General features: G+C 34.0%; 1 pseudogene; it reads left to right on the plus strand.

The window, feature by feature from the left end:
- Nucleotides 1-21,508, plus strand: part of LOC137633147 (irregular chiasm C-roughest protein-like) — a 243,305-nt pseudogene that overhangs the window by 206,089 nt on the left and 15,708 nt on the right.

Below are 21,508 nucleotides of genomic sequence, written 5' to 3' on the forward strand. Positions count from 1 at the left end.
AAAATGTGACTATAAGTAATTGCAATAAAATTCTCTCTCTCTCTCTCTCTCTCTCTCTCTCTCTCTCTCTCTCTCTCTCTCTCTCTCTCTCTCTCTCTCTCTCTCTCAACATTATGAAAATTACGTTCTTTCAGCCCATTATTGAATAACCTAAAAGTAAAAAGTGACTTAATTAAGTGAATTATCCTCCCCCCCCCCCTCTCTCTCTCTCTCTCTCTCTCTCTCTCTCTCTCCTCTCTCTCTCTCTCTCTCTCTCTCTCTCTCTTCTAAGCGAATAAAATTTCTTATGTAACGAAAGTGCGACTGGAGGGATTTTTAGACATATTAACCATTCGGTGTCATATTATAAAAGCGAGAAACTTTTCAGCCTTCTTTCTTGATTATCTTCAGCACTTTGATTGGAAATAACTTTTTGAAAAATCGTGTGTTAAATTTTTTTTTTTTTAAATTCTTACAAAACTTTTTAATTAATGCCCACTATCAGCCTTTCTAAATTTTGTAATACATACTTTCAAAATGTTTAATGACTGCATTTTACTACCCTTTAAAGGTGTTTTGATTTTGGTCTCATATACTGGGGAAACACTGTGTCCTTAGACAGGGTTGCCAGGTTTTCTAAATGAGAAAAGGCCAACTTCTAATCAACAGGAGCTTTAAAAGGCCAACCCATTAGTAGAAAAAGGCCAAATATGTAGTATTTAAGGTCCGCCTTTTTCATATTACTAAAGGCCAACCAAATTTTTTAAAAGGCCAATTTTGAGGTTTTTTTGGTCTGAAAAAGCCAAACTGGCAACCCTGGTGTCCTAATTATGTATATTCATTACCAATCTCTAGAAGTTCGCCCATAACCCTCAGTAAATCATGGGAAGGGATTACAAAAGATGATACATTTGAATAGAGAAAGCAGAAGTATAGTAAAAATGATTATAGATAAAATTAATGTTCAATTTACGCTTTTAAAGTGTTTATTTAATTCATCCAATTGTAACTTTTCAACGAACACATTCCTCATTCTTTAAAAACTTTTCAAAACTTTTCAATGAATACATATCCTAATACTTTCAAAACTTTTCAATGAATACATATCCTAATACTTTCAAAACTTTTCAATGAATACATATCCTAATACTTTCAAAACTTTTCCATGAATTACATCATTAATTCAAAACTGGTAACTAATATATCACCTTAACCTTTCAAAACATTTCAACGAATACATAGTACTGTATCATCCTTTCAAAACTTATCATCATATACATAGTATCATTCTTTCAAAAATTTTCAACGAATGTATAGTATCATTCTTTCAAAACTATTCAATAAATCTCATTTATTCAAAACTTGTAAGTGATACATCTCATACTTTCAAAACATTTAAGCGAATGCATACAGTAGTATCATTCTTTCAAAACTTTTCAATAAATCTCATTTATTCAAAACTTGAAAGTAATACATCCTACCCTTTTCAAAACATTTCAACGAATGCATAGTGTCATTCTTTCAAAACTTTTCATTAAATATCCTGATTTATTTAAAACTTGTAACTAATATATCCTCTTATTCTTTCAAAACATTTAAACGAATACATAGTATCATTCTTTCAAAACTTTTCAATAAATCTCCTCATTTATTCAAAACTTGTAAGTGATACATATCATCCTTTGTAATCATTTCAAAAAATACATTCCCTCATTCTTTCTAAACATTCTTCTTCCTTCTTCTTTGAATGCATCTTTTCCCACTTTTATGTGGGGTCGATGTTTCTGGTCAGCTTTCTCCATCTACCTCTGTCCCACCCTTCATCAACGGTTAATCCCTTTGATCGAAGGTCATCCTTGACACAGTCCACCCACGTTCGCTTTGGTCTCCCTCTCCTTCTCGTTCCCTGTACCTCCATTTCCATCAGTCTCCTCCCTTTCAAAATGATTCGACGAATACACAGTTTCACATCCTTTCAAACCGTACTAACGTTTTATTTCTCTGACGTTCATTCCAGAAACCGTTCCTGTCCTATTCTTGGTATGTGGCTTCCTGGCACTGATTGTCGTGGCCGTTATTGTTGCATCTTTAGTCCTCTGCAATAAGAGACATACCAGTGGTAAAGGTGAGTTTGTTTGGGAACAATGGGCTTTTTTTCATTCCGAGACAGAGCTGCTGCTTTTCCTTTTCAGGTATTTTTATAGAACAGCTACATTCTTTCTTTCTTTTTTTTTTTTTTTGCATATTCAAGATGATTGAGCCTTTTTGTGTGTATTGAAATCTAAAATCAAGGCTACCTTTTTATGCACAAAAATTCAAGTTTTTATGGCACACACAACTGTCTACCTAGGTAAATGAGGGTCATTATAAATGTCTGCAGATTTTTATATACAATACAAAATTGCTATATCTATATTTCTTTGTAATTGTATATTTACTATCTCCCTATCTCCCTGATTTGCAAATGATCCATTTGCTTCCTAAGCTAAAAATAAACGCAGACCCACACGTGGAAGTTTGATCATACTTCTGGGCTCTGTGTACCAGAATAACATTTCATGGCGAAATTGCCATTTCCTTTGCATTAGGGATACGATTTTAAGCTGCAAATGAGCTGGTTCTGTGACTTTGTTTTCTCCTGAGTTCCTTTTGATGTCGGTGAGATATTTAGATTTCATAGATTGGCTGCACTGTAACAGAGCCTCTGTTGTCCCGTGTTTAAACTGATGTTTGAACAAAATAGAAAACGGTTTCTGTGCTTGTCCGGATTGCGACCAGTAGTTTGATATTTGATGACATAAGTCGTTAAGGGAAAGTAGTTATAAATAATGCTATCATTTCACTAGTTATCTGGTTACTTCAAGATATCCCTGGTACTAAGGTCTATACATTAAAGCCTGGTACCACTGTCTTGATACCTGCGAGTTTTACCACCGTGGTCTCGCCAAATATCACCTTAAGTACAGTGGTACTAAGTTGTTGTCTCATTTTATTGGTTAAAGACTTTTAGTTCAAGTCTAGGGTTCGATCCCAATAGGAGATAAAATTAGTTGCGGTTGTAAATAATATTGCATTTTTGTTTGTGTGTGTATATATATATATATATATATATGTATATATATATTATATATATATATTATATATATATATATATATATATATATATATGTGTGTGTGTGTGTATATGTATATATATAATATTTATATGTATATAAACTACAAATGCAGCCGTTTCTGGTCCACTGCATGACAAAGACTTAAGACGTGCGTTCTCAGTAAAACCAGTTCAGTATGGGTTACCCTGACTAGTACAGCTTTGCTAATCATGGCGATACACAAACCCTTATATATACATATATATATACATATATATATATATATATATATATATATATATATATATATATATATATATATATATATATATATATATATATGTTTGTGGTACAATCATTATTGCACATATTTTATTTGTGTAATACAGTTTTCTCATAATTTTTTTAATACAGTGAGTCATAATTGTTTCGAAGGTATTTGTTTTTGTGATTTTTTATAAATTTTTTTAAAAAGTTAAAAAGTGGCCACTCATACGCAAAGTGCTTGCTAAATTACCAAACACAAATATAAACCGTGCTTCGCACATTGTACTTCGAATAATGGCCATGTAATGTGTACCAAAAGTGTGGCATAAAATATACTCAAAAGATGGAAAAAAATTCCATATCCAAATAAACAAGTGACTTTCTCGTTTTAGTACATATGTGATGTTTTAACACAAGCTTGCATATATAAATACACATAATCATGCCAGACATGGCAAGTACTTATTATTTTTATACATAACAATCCTCTAATAATATCTTGAACAATATCTTTGAGTATATTGTACATCTAAACTTTATAAGGGTGGAATTTTGTTGTCAATGTGACGTGCAATAGACGAACAAACAAACACAAATACACAAGCGCTACTCAACCGTGGCGCCGATCGGATAACCGTCGATGGGAAGTGTCGATAACAGCCAAGTCGGAGCATAATTGGAGGATGTTGGGAGTGATGAGCGTAGAGAGCGCGTGCAACCCCGGGCGTTACATGTCTTTTCGAACGCCGGGAAAATTGGCAGTCGGGTACTCGTTAGGGGTATCGGCTTTCCCAGGTGGTGGTGTGCGCCTTTGGCTAATTGAAACCAAATATCACTCCGCCTCTAAATCCAATTGTCATCTCCTGAACAATAACTGTAATGATTATGATGGAGATTGCCATCTAAATAATAACTACAATGATGAAGATAAAGACTGCTCTCTTCTAAACTACAATGATGATGATGATGATAGAGACTGCCCTCTTGTAATCAAATTACAATGATGATAAAGATTGTCATCTTCTTTAACAACTACAATGATGATGATAAAGATTGCCATCTTCTAAACAACTACAATGATTATGATAAAGATTGCCTTCTTCTAAACAACTACAATGATGATGATAGAGATTGCATCTTCTAAACAACTACTATGATATAGATTGCATCTTCTAAACAACTACTATGATGATGATAGAGATTGCCATCTTCTAAACAACTACAATGATTATGATAAAGATTGCCATCTTCTAAACAACTACAATGATGATGGTAAAGATTGCCATCTTCGTAGACAACTACAATGATGATGGTAAAGATTGCCATCTTCTAAAGAACTACAATGATGATGATAAGGACTGCCATCTTCTAAACAACTACAAGGATGATGATAGATTGTCATTTTCTAAAAAATTACAATGATGATGATAAAGATTTCCATCCTCTAAACGACTACAATGATGATAAGGACTGCCATCTTCTAAACAACTACAAGGATGATGATATATTGTTATCTTCTAAACAACTACAATGATTATGATAGATTGCCATCTTCTAAACAACTACAATGATGATGATAAGGACTGCCATCTTCTAAACAACTATAATGATGATGATAAGGCCTGCCATCTTTTAAACAACTACGATGATGATGATAAAGATTGCCATCTTCTTAAACAACTACAATGATGATGATAAGGACTGCCATCTTCTAAACAACTATAATGATGATGATAAGGACTGCCATCTTCTAAACAACTACAGTGATGATGATAAAGATTGCCATCATCTTAAACAACTACAATGATGATGATAAAGATTGCCATCTTCTTAAACAACTACAATGATGATGATAAAGATTGTCATCATCTTAAACAACTACAATGATGATGATAAAGGTTGCCATCTTCTTAAACAACTACAATGATGACGATAAAGATTGTCATCTTCTTTAACAACTACAATGATGATGATAAAGATTGCCATCTTCTTAAACAACTACAATGATGATGATAAAGATTGCCATCTTCTAAACACTAACTACAAAGATGTTGATAAAGGTTGCCATCTTCTTAAACAACTACAATGATGATGATAAAGATTGTCATCTTCTTTAACAACTACAATGATGATGATAAAGATTGCCATCTTCTTAAACAACTACAGTGATGATGATAAAGATTGCCATCTTCTAAACACTAACTACAAAGATGTTGATAAAGGTTGCCATCTTCAAAATAGTAACTAGAACGATGAAGATGATAAAAATTGCCATCTTTTAAACAATAACTGTAATGATGATGATGGTAAAGTTACCATCTTAATAATAATTATAATAATGGTGATGATAAATATTGCCCTCTTCGAAAGAACTATAATGATGATAAAGATTGTCATCTTTTAAATATAACTACAATGACAGTGATAAAGAATGCCATCTTCTAGATAATAATTGTAATGATGATGATGATAAGGATTGCCATCTTTTATACAATAACTACAATGATGATAATGACAAAGATTGCCATCTTCTAGATAATAATTATAAGGATGGTGATGATGAAGATTGCCTACTTCTAAATAATAACTGTAATAATGATGATGATGTTAAGGATTTCATCTTCTAAATAATAACTAATGATGATGATGATAAAGATTGCCATCTTCTAAATGAAAATAACTTTAGTGATGATAAATATCTTTTTCTAAATAACTATAATCATGATTATGATCTCATGATCTCATCCACATATGGTACTCAAGTAATTTCTCATATAGTTTCATTTCTAATCCTGTCTTGCCATTTCACTCCCAAAATTCTTCTGAGGGCTTTGTTCTCATATCTACTAAATCTGTTGGAGATTGTTTCATTGTCATACCACAACTCATGTCCATACGGTAACCCAGATCTCACTAAACTGATATATAGTCTGATAGTTATATGTAATTTCAGGCAATTTGATTCCCAAATTTTACTTAACCTTGCCATTGTCTGGTTTGCTTTTTTCAATCTTTCATTTAATTCCAATTCTAAACACCCTGCATTAGAGATCATCACATACATATACCAAGGCACTTTCCCCCAATTTTGGGGGGGGGTTAGCCGACATCAAACAAATGAAGCAAAAAAGGGGACCTCTCCTCTCTACATTCCTTCCGTTATCCACCACAGATGAAGCTTCATATCGCTGAATCCCTTACTGCTGCTACCTCCGCTGTCATCTAAGGCACCGGAGGAAGCAGCCGGGCCTACCGGAACTGCGTCACAATCGCCTGCCATTCATTCCTATTTCTAGCACGCTCTCTTGCCTCTCTCACATCTATCCTCCTTTCACCCAGAGCTTTCTTCACTCCATCCATCCACCTAAACCTTGGCCTTCCTTTTCTACTTCTCCCATCAACTCTTGCATTCATCACCTTCTTTAGCAGACAGCCATTTTCCATTCTCTCAACATGGCCAAACCACCTTAACACATTCATATCTACTCTAGCTGCTAACTCATTTCTTACACCCGTTCTCACCCTCACCACTTCGTTCCTAACCCTATCTACTCGAGATACACCAGCCATACTCCTCAGACACTTCATCTCAAACACATTCAATTTCTGTCTCTCCATCACTTTCATTCCCCACAACTCCGATCCATACATCACAGTTGGTACAATCACTTTCTCATATAGAACTCTCTTAACATTCATGCCCAACCCTCTATTTTTTACTACTCCCTTAAACTGCCCCCAACACTTTGCAACCTTCATTCACTCTCTGACGTACATCTGCTTCCACTCCACCGTTTGCTGCAACAACAGACCCCAAGTACTTAAACTGATCCACTTCCTCAAGTAACTCTCCATTCAACATGACATTCAACCTCGCACCACCTTCCCTTCTGGTACATCTCATAACCATACTCTTACCCACATTAACTCTCAACTTCCTTCTCTCACATACCCTTCCAAATTCTGTCACTAATCGGCCAAGATCATAGTTACTAAATATTTAAATGATTACACCTCATTAATCCTTTCTCCTTCCAATGATATTCCATCTTCCATTGCACATTCCGTTTTCATCATCTACGTCTTTCTTATGCTTATCTTGAACCCAACCTCCTGTGATATTTCATGCATTCTGGTAAGCAAGCTTTGTAAATCCTGTGGTGTTCTGCTAATAAGGGCAGCATCATGAGCATAGGTAACACCACATTCCCTTGGAGTACTCCACTGTTCACTGGAAATTCATTTGATAGGACTCTACTAACATTAATTTTGCACTTTTTATGCTTATGAACAGACTTAATCAAATTTACACATGTAGAGGAACTCTTTAATAATGCAGGACTCTCCACAAAATTGGCCAGTGCACACTATCAAAGGCTTTTTCATAGTCCACAAATGTCATCAAAAGTGGATTTCCATATTCTACACATTGCTGTACCACATGTCTTAAAATGAAAATTTGGTCAGTACAACTTTTAACTTTCCTAAATCCTGCTTGTTCATCTCTCAGCTTTTTATCTATCTTTCTCTCTAGTCTCTTTAAAATGAGCATACTATATATTTTCATGACAACTAACAGAAGTGTGATGTCTCTTTAATTATTGCAATCAGTCAGATCTCCCTTTTTTTTCCACCAACACTCCTAGCTCCCATTCCTCAGGCTTTGCCTCCATGCCATATTTTACAAAATAATCTTGTAAGTATTCCGTGAGGCATTTCATTTTTGGCCAATATCATCTCGGCAGTTATTCCATCTTATCCAGGGCTTTCAATATCTCGAGTTTTTTTTAATGATAGCTTCGATTTCAAACACACTGAATTTATTCATGGTCACATCAAGGCCGTCCTCAGCTCCAGGTATGTCAATCAAAGTATTCCTTTCATATCTCCTATTCATGAACTCACTTGAATGTTCCATCCAACATTACCTTTCTTCATTTTCTGTCTCTTTTTGATGGGTATAAGCTTCTTGCCCCCGTAGAGATTTCATAAATAATTCTATGAGCATTTTATGCATGTATATATATATATATATATATATATATATATATATATATATATATATATATATATATCAGGAGATATACAGTATATATATATATATATATATATATATATATATATATATATATATATATATCAGGAGATATATATATATATATATATCAGGAGATATATATATATATATATATATATATATATATATGTATATATATATATATAAAATATATATATATATATAAAATATATATATATATATATATATATATATATATATATATATATATATATATATATATATACGATGCTAAAAGCCAAGGGGCCCCAACAGGGAAAATAGCCCAGTGAGGAAAGGAAACAAGGAAAAATTAAATATTTTAAGATCAGTAACATTTGAATAAATATTTCCTATATAAACTATGAAGACTTACACAAAACAAGAGGAAGAGAAATGAGATAGAATAGTGTGCCCGAGTGTACCTTCAAGCAAGGGAACTCTAACCCAAGACAGTGGAATACCATGGTACAGAGGCTATGGCACTACCTAAGACTAGTGAACAATAGTTTGATTTTGGAGTGTCCTTCTCCTAGAAGAGTGGCTTACCATAGCTAAAGAGTCTCTTCTACCCTTACCAAGAGGAAAGTAGCCACTGGACAATTACAATTACATACATATATTCATACATACATACATACATACAGAATGTTGAGGTCCTTTCCTTTGAATATGTTCCAGGGCATGAATACTCACATGTTGTTTGTTGGATAGGAACATTATTATGAGTATCTGCTCATAGGAAGAGCATACATTGTTAAAGAACAAATTGGGGCTGGGAAAAAACTAAACCTCTCTTGATGAAATGATTCTTTAGTGAAAATGGTAATTAAAACAACTATATTGATAGTTGTCATTATTACATAGTAAACTTTCAGTCTCTTTAAGCATATAATCATTTTTATATATACACATATATGTATGTATATATATATATATATATATATATATATATATATATATATATATATATATATATATATATATATATATACTCACACACATACTCATTTGGGCTGGTTAATCATCTGAATAATGAAAAAAAAATTTGAAATAAACATGTGTAATAAATTAGTTTAAAAATGTAATATGAGCAATGTATCATTGAAAGGAAATTATTATAAATCTTAGAGGTTGTAAAACTTTGGTACAGAAGTTTTAGTAAAGTCTAGAAACTGTCAAATGGTTACCACCTTTTGTTTGTCAACTAGACATGGCTCTTGAATACAGCAAGAAAAGCGGTAACATGAGTGTGCCACTTAGGACAGCCTGCCTCGTGGAAACATGTCGGGCTCCCAATCTGTAAAGGTTTAAAGGTCGCTCATGAATGGCAGAGGCAAGACACAGTGACATTGCCCTAGCAATCAGGACAATGCCCTAGAGACTGACCATATATTGTATGATCAGCGCAATCTGTAAAGGTTGCTCATGAATGGCAGAGGCAAGGGACAGTGACATTGCCCTAGAAATCAGGACAATGCTCTAGAGACTGACCATATATTATATGATCAGCGCCCAAGCCTCCCCTCCACCCAAGCTAGGACCAGGGAGGGCCAGGCAGTGGCTGCTGATGACTCAGCAGATAGACCTATAGGCTCCCCCAACCTTAGCTCACAAGGATGGTAAGGTTGCAGACACTAATGACACTAATGAGTCTGAGCGGGACTCGAACCCCCGACTGGCAAACACCAGGCAGAGACGTTACCAATCAGGCCACAGTTGGACATTCAAATCCCTCTCCACAGGCTGATAGTATATTTTACTAATAACTGTACCTTACCTACACTCCCTATGTGGGGGAACCGGGGTGGTGTGTTGTATTTTGAAGCCATACAAGTCTACCCATCGAGTCCTCAAAAGAAGGAATACCTCTGTTGTGAAATGTTTTTCTATATATTACAAGTAAAGTATCATGTTAAGTTCACGCTCTTAACCTTTTTTCTATATGCAGTGAACGATTCTTTGGTATTATTAAGTGCTTCATTTTTCTCTCAAATACGTCTACAAACGACCTTGTTTTACTGTATTTCGCCCAATGCTCTTCTACCAGACATAAAAGCAAACCTCATATGGAATATTTGTTTCGTCTCTGCTTCTCTTTCCAGATAACATTTCCGTTGTGTGACTGATTAGCTTTGGCTCCGTCTTATTTTTCCTTATAGGTTGAGATAATTAGACTAACCTTAATAAGTCTCTCTCTCTCTCTCTCTCTCTCTCTCTCTCTCTCTCTCTCTCTCTCTCTCTCTCGTCCGTTCGCTGTGCATCCTTTATCACGGCCAGCCAGCATCATTTCCTCATTAATGTCTCGGATAACCACCAATTCCAGCGTAATTAGAGTTATAAGAGAATATAATTAGCCCTTCAGTCATCTTCTAAAAGCATTCTAATGACGATGTTTCGCCATCGTTTAATTTCTCAGCCGCTTCGGTTCTCTGCGAACGAAAGGTTTCAAGAAGACGTAGAGCCAAGGAAAATAAAGGGGCTGGCCTAGAAGGTGGAGAAGGGTTGGTAGATAGATAGGAAGAGGGCAGCCTGAGGATTATATATATATATATATATATATATATATATATATATATATATATATATATATATATATATGTATATTATATCTATTGCCAGAGAGAGAGAGAGAGAGAGAGAGAGAGAGAGAGAGAGAGAGAGGGGGGGGGATTTTGTAGTAGATTATATGGAGAATAGGAAGAGAGAATATGTAGGAGGTGAGTGGATGGGAGGATTTTTGTAGAATATATGGAGAATATATAGAGAATAGAGAGAGTGGAAGAGATATGTAGGTTAGTGGGTGGGAGGATTCTGTAGAAGAATATATGGAGAATAGGAAGAGTGGAAGAGAGAATATGTAGGTAAGTGGGTGGGAGAATTTTGTAGAAGAGTAGATGGAGGATAGGAAGAGAAATTGATGGAAAGAGTAAATGAGGGGAAAAACATCTAGTAGGGAGTCTGAATAATTAAGAGGCGAATTAAGCTGATGATTAGAAGGTGGGGGGGCTTTGGAAGAAAAGAGGAATAGAAGGTTGTTGGAAAAATGAGGAATAAGTAGAGGGAAAAGAATAACTTTTTTTTTTTCGCACCTCGAAGCATGCAGTGCTAAAGAACTCCTTGGAAGTATTTGTTTTGGATTAGTTAAAGGTCAAACCTTAATATTTTATGTGGTCTTCATTTTATGCTTAAGTCGTGATTATTAAAACACAAATCAGTTCATATAATGCCATTGCAGGGCTCTGGTATTAAGGTCCTTCTCATAAGTAGTTTTGAGATAAAATAGCGATATGTTATGTCATAAGTTGCTTAAGTCAGACAAGCTTTTAACTTTATGTTCGGGTAATTCTGTAAAACCTTAAACCTTGAAATTGTAATTTACTTAATCAAACAGGTACCCATCCCCTTAGGGGGTTTGTACAATCAGCGCAACTCATGCGGCACACTGTAGGAATTCTCAATTTTTGTTTTTTTTTTAACGTGGTTTACCTCCTTTCCATGTTTTTTTTTTTTTTTTTTTTTTTTTTTTTTTTCTTCATCGTACTGTCCAACCTATCAAATTTTACTTCATGGTCCAACATAAGGGTTTCCCGTTAGATTTACCATGGCACTGAGTGGCCTCTTTGGCCCCAGCTCTGGGCCATATGGCCAAAATTTATAAATCCAATGTGATTAACCCAACCAAGTTTAAGATCATTATATTGATTAAACCAACCAACTTTTTGTTTCGTCTTTTGAGTCTTTCGTTTGACTAATCGAGTAAGTCTTAATCTTTCGCTTGTTTGAAGCAAATAATCATTTAATGTTTCAAGGAGGGATGTTCAAGGATTCCATAGCCAAATTAAGGTGATAAATGTGTTTCTTTTTAGTGAGTAAAAGATAGTTTATTTTTTAACTAGGCGTCGTAATTAGTCCCATATTAAACCATTCTTTCTAAGCAGAGATTGGTACCCAATCTTTTCTTAACGTCATATGTTTTCGGAGCTATGATATTAAACTTTTTCCGTTGTTGAGGATGATGTGACAGAAACTCCAATTATGGTGTGTCGTTTTCCTAAAAGATAATAAAATTTCTACACAAAGTTGTATATCTTTTAGCAGTATTGGTACCCATCTGGATTTCGAAGATCAAATGATGTGAATCGTGAAAGAAATGACTTACCTAATATTGTACTGACCACCCCCAAGGCGTCGAAAATCTCTCTCTCTCTCTCTCTCTCAGCAGTAAATTACGTACCTAGGTGTTAGTAGACCGTTGCGGGTCGCGGCTGGAGTAGAGAGTGTTGGGAGTGTCCAACTTGCTTGCCCTGCGAAAATATATTTATTTTTGTTTTGTTTTATATATCACAATCGAAGTGCTGTTAATTTGTAGTAAAATCTTTTATTTAATTTTCTCTCCATTGAAACTTCCTTCCAGAGTATTTCATTCTATGGAAGCTGGCTAACTAGGTAAATTTCTCTTTGCTTGTTTTTTTTTCGTATGATTATATATTTATTAGAGGTAATATATATATATATATGTATATATATGTATATATGTATATATATACTATATATATATGTATGTTTATATATATACATATATGTGTGTATATATATGTATATATATACATATGTATGTATATATACACACATATATATATATATATATATATACATGTATATATGTATATATACATGAATGTATATATATGTATATATATATATATATATATATATATATATATAATTGTATTAGATGAAATAGTTGTGTGTGTTATTCGGAGCTATTAACAAGGATCGGACTTTAAATACAAAAATCCATTCCTCAAATCTACCCTAAAACTATTTAGAAATTGGGAACATAAGAGTCAAACGACTCTATCAGTCCATAATACCATTCGCTAGAATCGCTACTAAGATTTTGTATTCACAAACATCCTATTTTTTCGGCTTAATCCAAGTGTTGGATTTGGGCCTCTGGAGTCTGGTTTCCAGTAGCTGCCTCGTTCTCTTTGCAGAGATATTTTTTAGAATTGTAATTTTCAAAACACTTCATTTTGTTGCAATATTATTCATACTTAACGTCAAATGTTTGCATATTTTTATACGATTTTCAAATATGATGGAAGATATGAGCATATTTTTTTCTTACAAAAACTTTGATGAAAATAGTTTTATGAGTTTTTTGAAAAACAAAGAAAAACTTTCCTTGAAATACTTTACTTAATTATTTTAATTTCATTATTAAAAGGTTTTAGCCATTTTTTTATTTTTGTCTGAAATTTTAGGGAAGCCACAGTGCAATTTAATGATTTAACTACAATATTATTTTTTTTATTTCAATCATATAATGTTAAATCATTATATTTCTGATGGCACATCGTGTGGTCGTAAGGTCTTGCAAATATCTTAGTATAACATTGAGTTTTAACTGGTACCTATAAACTTTGTTTGCCTTATTAATTTTTTCCCATTACTCCTGGCGTAACTTGAAGATTTAGTCATGCACAATTTTATTGTTAAGTTGACGTATGTCATTTAAGTGAAATTTATTTCTTAATCAGCTTGAAACTTTGTTTTTCATGAGAGAGAGAGAGAGAGAGAGAGAGAGAGAGAGAGAGAGAGAGAGAGAGAGAGAGAGAGAGAGAGAGAGAGGGAGGGAGGGAGGGAGGGGGGTTGTTGGGGTGAATAATTTCTAAGTGAAATGTTTGATTCAAAATGACAATTTAGTCAAACGTCTAAATCTTAAAAACAGAAATTTATCCATATCCATTGTGAGTACATAAAGGGCTGAGTATCATGTTCCAGGTACCATTATCAAATTTTCTAAACAATAAATGGATGGCAATCTATTCATCCTTGGTCTCTCCTGTTATTTAAGATGTCCAGTAAAAGTTCATCTCGAATTTATATCAGTGTTTTGTATGGAAAGGATCCGAATCCTCATATTGTTTATTTTAGGGAACTTTTTAGACAGGCTTATAAAGTATTCGATTTATTATGTAAGCGCATCGCTTAACTTTTAACATTCTACAGAAGTTCGGATTCTGACAAAATGGTTAAATTATGACATAAATGAAAAGCTTTTATCCGTCTGTTATAGAATATTTGAGGTAATTCAAAGGAATGTTGGTTTTAACTAATCAATTATTGATTCTGAAAAGGGTACGTGGCGGGGGTTGAATTTAAGAAAGTTTTAATGGACTAAATCTTCAGTGGAGACAAAATTGTCACAAAAGTAAAGGTTAAGTTATTCTGGAAAATAGAGGAAAAGGCAAAGTTTAGGAAATTTCCGAATCTTATAATGGTCTGGTATTTAGTTCAGAATTGGATGAAAGAGTGAGTACAGAATTTTTTTTTTTTTTTTTTTTTTAATCTCTAACGAACATTAACTAGGCAATGAGATCGGTAACACCATAGCTGTAGTGTATCAAAGAAAGATTCATTTTAGAGGCCAAATAAAAAATTTATTGTTAATAGTTACTTTCTGTACACTACCCATAGGTAGTAGGTTGGCCAGGGCACCAGCCACCCGTTGAGATACTACCGCTAGAGAGTTATGGGGTCTTTTGACTGGCCAGACAGTACTACATTGGATCCTCCTCTCTGGTTACGGTTCATTTTCCCTTTGCCTACATACACACTGAATAGTCTGGCATATTCTTTACATATTCTCCTCTATCCTCATACACCTGACAACACAGATTACCAAACAATTCTTCATCACCCAAGGGGTTACTGCACTGTAATTGTTCAGTGCCACTTTCCTCTTGGTAAGGGTAGAAGAGACTCTTTAGCTATGGTAAGCAGCTCTTCTAGGAGAAGGACACTCCAAAATCAAACCACTGTTCTCTAGTCTTGGGTAGTGCCATAGCCTCTGTACCATGGCCTTTCACTGTCTTGGGTTAGAGTTCTCTTGCTTGAGGGTACACTCGAGCACACTCTCCTATCTTATTTCTCTTCCTCTTGTTTTGTTAAAGTTTTTATAGTTTATATAGGAGATATTTATTGTTGTTACTCTTCTTAGAATATTTTATTTTCCTTTTTTTCCTTTCCGCACTGAGCTATTTTCCCTGTTGGAGCCCCTGGGCTTATAGCATACTGCTTTTCCAACTAGGGTTGTAGCTTAGTAAGTAATAATAATAATAATACCACATCACGCGAAAGTTACATGCGCTTTAAGTTCGGAAGAAGTAAAAAAAAAAGAAAATAGATGGATGCACTTCTGTTCTCGGTTGGACAAATCAATAGCCTTGGATGTGGGCCATGCCAAACCCACACCCAAGGCTAGAGGGAGAGGAAGGGCTCTTGATTGCCGAATAGGTTCGGGGCGAGTTCCTTGTTTGCTTGATTGTTCCACCATTTAGGGTTAGAATTTGGTTTTTATACTCGGGGTTATCTTTAAGTATCTCCGACTTTTTTCTTTATTGTTTACATGGTGGTGGTGGTCATATATAATTATTAATGAACTTCGGAACCCTAATTATTATATTGTTGCTTCAATTCATGTGAACTCGATGCTTGAAGGGAATGCATCTATTCTCTTAGTGGCCAGTATGTTAAGTTTTCTGACGAGGCATTGGAAGGGACCATTTGAAACAGGGTAAAATTGCTTCTCTAGCATATTTCATACTATTGTCAATTCTTTTTAGCGAGGCAGATTTACACCGACTCGCAGGGGTGCCCTTTTAGCTCGGAAAAGTTTCCTGATCGCTGATTGGTTGGACGAGATAATTCTAACCAATCAGATAGCAGGAAACTTTTCCGAGCTAAAAGGGCACCGCTACGAGTCAGTGCAAATGCGCCTCATTTAAAAAATTGAGTATAGATATCAGTCCCCAAACACACAATGGAGCTTATTTTACAGCAGAAAAAAAAAATGGGTGTATGTGTATTAGCCAGGAATACAGTCTTTACTGTATAGCGTAACCCACATGCTGTTTTCCAATATTGGATGCACGATTTTGTAACTTGTTTCTCGTTTACCTTTATTGTTATTAATAATTCCTTTGGCGTACTGAATAAAGGTACTTTTTCTTTTATATGTTGAATAAAGGTCATTATTACTTCTTGGAAAACAAACCATGTGCCGCGGACAGGCAAATGGAGACAGCCAAAAAGGATAATTAGGTTTTGCTAAAGACCCAAAGAGACTCGCAAAGCGGATGAATGAGAGTCAATCAGACCCCACGTTGCTGTTCTTGGAATAAAGAGTAACTGTAATTTCCGTTTACGTAGATATTTTGCCTTTTTCTGACACTAGATAAAATAAGGGGGGGGGGGGGCGCTTCGCCATGCGTTACTCTTTTGGGAGTTTGTGCTATTTTGTGTATGGGTTAGTTTATGTGTATAATTTTTATATATATATATATATATATATATATTTATTTATATATATATATATATATATATATTTATTTATATATATATATATATATATATATATATATATATTTATTTATATATATATATATATTTATATATATATATATATATATATATATATATATATATATATATATTTATATATATATATATATTTATATATATTTATATATATATATACATATATATACATATATATACATATATATATATATATTATATATATTTATATGGATACATATATATATATATATATTTATATATATTTATATGTATATATATATATATATATATATATATATATATATACATATATATACATATATATACATATATATATATATATTATATATATTTATATGGATACATATATATATATATATATATATATATATATATATTTATATATATTTATATGTATATATATATATATATATATATATATATATATATATTTATATGTATATATATATATATATATTTATATATATATATATATATATATATATATTTATATATATATTTATATATATAATATATATATATATATATATATATATATATAGATTTATATATTTATATATAGATTTAATATATTTATATATATAATATATATATAATATATTATATGTATATATATATATATATATATATATATATATATATATTGTTAGTCTATGAACAATGGATGATTATTTTTATTTTGGGTAGGTGTAACGTCGATGTTCTATAGTGAACATTTTCATTACTTTACTTACTTGATTTTAAAGGCTGTTTCCGAATCCTGCCCCACATTGAAACCGTGTGTCCTACAAGATTTACTTGTATACATTCTTATGTATTTAGACTATAACACATCGTATTCTGTGTTAATTGTGAAATTCTCTTTAAAGAAGCACTTATATTAATACAACTCTGGTTTCTTTTTGAAAGGCTAATATCTTTCCTTAGGATGTTTAGTGGGAGCTTGTTATAGAGTCTTGATCATTATATTTAAAAGCTCTAAAACCTACAGTAGAGGTACATCTTAGTACCTATTATCACTTGAAACTATCTGTAACTATTCTGTCGTCGACACGATTTGTTGGCTACACGATGTGCAATCACTCTAGGGATAGTTTAGACGCCCGGATTTGATTACTCGATTTATTGCACATAACTTAAATCCTAGTCTAGTTTTAATAGGCAGCTAGTGTAATTCAGTTAGTATAGGGGTAATCCTTTCTCGGGGTGGAACACCTTTTTATCAATTTTGCGTCTCTTGTTTGTTATATGGATTTCTTATCTTGCTTTTGTATATTATAATTATTACAGTAGAAAAGAATGAACGCATTTCTGTCATATAAGTTGACACCAGTCTCTTATAGTAGCTTATACATTATTTTATTTTATCTTTCCTAGTTTTATTTCTCTTCTAGTTTATTGTTTACTTTTCACTTTTTTTACATACTATGCAAGGTTACGTTCGCTTTAGGGTCTCTTGGTCTTCGAACACTGCTTTCCCAACTAGGCATGTGATGATATTTATAATAGTGTTTCTTGTTATATTCGATGTGGGTTTTAGTGTAGATTCGAAAGGGTAAAGCAAATACGAAATATGCAGTGAAAACCTCATCTGAATAAATACCTGGCTATTAACCTTTCTCTTGTTACGAAGAGAAAAATCGAGATTACCCCGAGAGATGTTCCATTATGTTTGCGATGCCTTTGAAGAAAGAAATGCATTATGAAAAAGGCATCTTCTTCAGGGAGAGGGAAATGGAAGGAGATGAAAAGGAATAGATTGAATACAGAGTGTTGGCCAGATGAATGGAGAAGGTGGGGGGCGGGAAAGAGATGAAAAGCAAGAACATTGAAATGCATGAAAGCTTCTGAAAGGGAAATTGGATACGTACAGAATTTGATTATTCTAATAGGAGGAAGGAACAAGCAGATTCCCTGGCCAATGATCTGCGTCGGTTAACTGATTGGGTGCGCAGGAGATATACATATTAGAGATGGCTTGTTATAGTGGTTATTAAAAGGTGCGGGGAAGAGCGAGTTTTTGTTTTATTCTATTTTATCTATACATTCCAGTGGGGTATCTCATAAGTATAGTAGATAGTAGCTCAATGTACAATAAATCTGGGTTATATTGGTATTGGAAAGTTTCAGTGGAAGAATGGGAATGGGATAGTATTTTTAGGGCAGTAAAGACGTTCCAAAGCTCTTCCTTCCAATGTATTGGTTTAATTGATTTGTTGTGCATTTTTGCTCTTGTTTATGACATGATTTATCTCTGATGGTACTCTTTCGTTGTCTTACATTGGGTTGTGACGATGTAAATAGTGCTTACAGTCCTTGAGCTGAGTCATAGCGATGACACCATAGTATTTCACTGAAGAGGTGATAACATTCCTTGATTAATGATACATTAAAGAACACGTTGTTTTTTTTTTTTTTTTTTTTTTTTTTTTTAATATAAAGTTTAGTCAATTTGCGTCATTAACTTCTATATTTATAATTTTTATAATTGCTGATTTTAACTTGTGCAATTCCGTTATTATTTGACTATTACAATTATTTTTATTTTACATTTTTCATGGAAGAATTATTCATGAAACATATTCATTTTACTTATTCAGTGAAAATATATCAATTATACATAATGAAAAATGGGTTAGCATATTTTTTATGATAAAACATGTTAATATAAAACACATTAAGATAGAAAAGTTGGATTTTTTATTAATTGCCTTAAGCTTTGCTTGAAAGATCCACTTTAACCTCGATTTATAATCACTTACCCTTGATTAAGAGATAATATTTGGGATTAACATCAGTAAACTTAAAATATCGATTTTGAAATTTTGTAATATTATGCTGATTCAAATGATACTTAAGTGGCATTGTTTTACCTTGTGCTGTTGGTATATTTATTGGCAGTTTTGCAAGTGTAGCTACTCCTGTAGTTGGCTCCCACCTGATGCTGCTGGTGCTAGTGCACCTGTACCTAGATGTAAAGGAGGCTTCATCGGCACCAATAGTAACAGTTGCTGGGCTAGTGGCAGTAGTAGCATTGATGACTACTCTGTTATCAGTATCCATAACAAAAACCATCTCATCAACAACACAAGAAGGAAAAAAATACAGCAAAACTGCCAAAACATCATTAGCATCATAAGAACTATCAACAATAAGTGTACAAAGACTGGCAAAAACAATTGTCATAGCCAACAGAAAAATAACAGCCAATAGCAGCACAAGAAGTAGCTGCATAGAGGCACAGTCTGACAGCAGCTATAGATACAGATAATTTCCAACCTGTCATCCTTAGTGGAAGTATTAGGAGCACTGCAACTGCTCCAGTAGCAGAGGCTGTGGCCAAACTAGCTGATCCAGATAAAGTAGGATGATGCACTCAATAACTTCTACCAGTAGATGTTTGGTTTTTTGTAGGTCCACCACTGCAATTAGCAGCAGAAGAATAGGTATCAGCATCCCAATGGGAGCCAGAGAAATTGTTCTATAATAACAGCAAGTAGATGGCAAATACCAGAATAGAAATAAAAATAGGCCAACATCATCAACAAAAGGCGGATAGACCTTCCTACCTAGTGGTAGCGTCCTTACCTGGCGATTGCCAGACTGGGTTTCAAGTCCCGCTCAAGCTCGTTAGTTCCTTTGATCGCTGCCCCCTCACCATTCTTGTGAGCTAAGGATGGGGGGGGTTTTGGGGACCCTATATGTATCTGCTTAGTCATCAGCAGCCATTGCCTGGCCTTCCTTGGTCCTAGCTTGGGTGGAGAGGGGGCTTAGGCTGATCGTATGTAATATGGTCAGTCTCTAGAACATTGTCCTGCTATTTAAGGCAATGTCACTGTCCCTTGCCTCTGCTATGCATGAGTGCCCTTTAAAGCCTTTAGAGGCAGGTGCATCAGCGCTGACACCAGGAAATTTGAAGATATTGGCAGTTGTAGTTACATCAATATCAGCAATAGTGACTGTGGGTCATCTACCATCTGTAGAACAAGAAAGATTTTCCAAGTGGCATGAGTGTCGGGGCACTACCATCACCATAAAAATAGAGGGTACATTTGAAGCCTTCTCTTCTGTTGGTGGTACTGGTGGAAATATAACCTCTACGTTTACAGTATGGTGCTGTTAATACTATGCTACCTATGTCAATAGGAAGCCCCTCTGATATTGTAGGTGGTGGCTGAGTAACTGTCCTTATTACTAATAGAGTATAGCTGAAGCTACAGTGATCTTCATTGCCTGCTGCTGCAGTCAGTGTTACTGTCTTTTCTTATGCTATTGGATAAGTTTCAATTTTCTCATGCTTTCTGCTGATTCTTAGTGCCCATCATTATATATTGGTGCTTGCTGACTTATGCCAGTATTACTGTTAATGGATACAGCATTTTGCTGGTTTCCTCTTCGATACTCTGGGGACAGGTCTCCTGTTGTGGCTATGTTAAAAGTTGTTGTGAAGCATCCAATTTCTCTGATTCTGCTCATTTGGTTACTGTTGTCAAAGCTGATGTATAAGCCCTCATATGTCTATCTAAGGAATGTTAGGCCTTTGTCTTCAGTGCTTCTATAGATTATAGAATTCACATTGTCTGCCTTTATTGGTGTCATTCTGCTTGTGTGCAATTGGTGGTGTTGTCTTCAGTGCTTCTATAGATTATAGAATTCACATTGGCTGCCTTTATTGGTGTCATTCTGCTTGTGTGCAATTGGTGGTGTTGTCTTCTGACAA

Source organism: Palaemon carinicauda, chromosome 42, assembly GCF_036898095.1.
Source record: "Palaemon carinicauda isolate YSFRI2023 chromosome 42, ASM3689809v2, whole genome shotgun sequence".
Lineage (NCBI taxonomy): Eukaryota > Metazoa > Arthropoda > Malacostraca > Decapoda > Palaemonidae > Palaemon > Palaemon carinicauda.